General features: G+C 28.0%; 1 long non-coding RNA gene across 1 annotated transcript in view; it reads left to right on the forward strand.

The window, feature by feature from the left end:
* Positions 1-189: 189 nt before the first annotated feature.
* LOC106881159 (uncharacterized) overlaps positions 190-2,058 on the forward strand; it is a 23,396-nt gene continuing 21,527 nt past the window's right edge. The window contains exon 1 of the long non-coding RNA XR_001410821.2: positions 190-1,140. This is a non-coding gene — a long non-coding RNA (uncharacterized LOC106881159). The remainder of the gene's footprint in view (positions 1,141-2,058) is intronic.

The raw sequence follows: 2,058 nt of genomic DNA on the forward strand, positions 1-2,058 counted from the left end.
TATATGCATATATATATATATATATAATATATATGCATATATATATATATATATAATATATATGTATATATATATGTATTTATATATAATATATATGTATATATATAATATGACAACAAAAGAATGAATGAGACCTCGATATCATGTAAATAGCGGTATTTATATATCTCTCTCTCTCTATATATATATATAATATAGGACAATCGGTATGTTGTCATAATAATACTCAGAGTTTGAAATACTGGAGCTAAGAGTTTCTAGGCATTTTTCTTCGGTTATTAAGACAAGAACTGCTATGAAAAACCGTTGAATAAAGGGAAGTAACTCTAATAGGTGTGGGAATATAAGTAAAAGATATAGAATATATTTTTAAAATTATAAAAATACACGCAACCATATACTCATAAAGATAGAAGTCTTCGTTCATAAAATATACATACGTACACACATATTCATGATATCAATTTGACTAAATTGGTAATTTGGTGAGATCTGAAAGTAGTGGAAACAAGATGTAAACATGTGGCTTCAAAGGTGGTTGAAATATCATATCCAAATATCCATGATAAACTTAAGCTATAAACAAATAAATCTCCAGGATTCACCATTAGGAAAGTCTAAAATTATCTTCATGCAAATAGCTTCAGTTTAATCTCATCTGTGAACAAAACCTAAGAATTACATATTTTGCACTTTCACCTAAAGCACCAAGAAATATGTAAAGATGTTGATGTGAGTGAACTTTTGTTGTCTTCCATGTAATTTAGTCTTCATACCATTGTTCAGAACTTCTAATATTTTTGATATTTAGTTTCCTACTGAAATGTAAAATTGATAGGATCAAATTCATATATTAGTGAGACCTATTTCCAGAGGCGAAAGGAGTAAACAGCAAGATGTGATCTGCGTATGATATGAAACATAACAGTGATTTCTTTTGAACCTTTGTTTTCCTAAACAAAAACTTAGTGAAGTATAAATAGATTTAAATGTCATATTTTGTAATGATTTTGAATATTAATTAATATCTTCAGATTTATATTTATTTCTGTAAATATCATTGTCAGGTCTTCCAGCTGTCATTGTCATAATTAATCTAGGAATCAACAAGACAGACAACTACATCAAATTTTCAAAAATGTAAGGATTTCTCTGTTTTATTGGTCTCATTTTCTCTGGCCTTCATAACGAATATGATGCTAGACTTATTCATGTTTTGAATGTTGTTAAATAATGGAAAAGCTACCATCAATCTAAAGCAATGCATTTCATTGTTGGTAGTGACCATACTTCATAAATGTTAATGTTTTTCTTTCAGGGAATCATGAGTAACATTTGTCCCTCCTTACAATCCAGAAATACTAATTATCTATTGAAAGAAACTGAAAACAGGGATGCAAGCTGGATGCAAAAATAAACATTACAACGTATATTTTTCAACTTAATTCTTACATAATATGAAAGATATTGTATTAACAATATTTTCTTTTCTTTTTATGCTAATACTAGGAATTATTGAAACAAGCCATGGCTATAGTGGTATTTCCACCAACAATTGCGTTTAAAATAAAGCAATCAGATGCTCTCTTTTTTATCGTTCTGAATGTAAATGAGAGGACAGTCGTATTGCTAGGTGAAAGTCTCAAAGGCAGGAGGCTGAAAAGACAGCATTCGTTCAATTCTGAATTTGAAGTTCGATGTGGACTATATATATATATATATAATTATATTTTTCCAATAGAGTTAGAGGTTATGAATCCAATCTACTAAGGGATAATATCTATCCAATATACTGCTGGTAGAATACCCAATTATTATTGCACAAGTGTTTTTTTTTTTTTTGCATGGCAATTACACTACTGAATGTAATAAATGGGTGAGGGTAAAAAGTTGTTTTACCCTTAATTCATATGGCAATAAGAAAATGGAGGGGATCAAGAGGTGGTATTCATGAACCTTTAGACATTATATTATAGACATATTATGATATAAAAAAAACAATTATAATAATATACATATATGAAAAAGGCAATTTAAAAAAAAAACAATTATAATAAT

This window comes from Octopus bimaculoides, unplaced genomic scaffold (genome assembly GCF_001194135.2).
Source record: "Octopus bimaculoides isolate UCB-OBI-ISO-001 unplaced genomic scaffold, ASM119413v2 Scaffold_149662, whole genome shotgun sequence".
In the NCBI taxonomy this organism is placed as follows: Eukaryota; Metazoa; Mollusca; class Cephalopoda; order Octopoda; family Octopodidae; genus Octopus; species Octopus bimaculoides.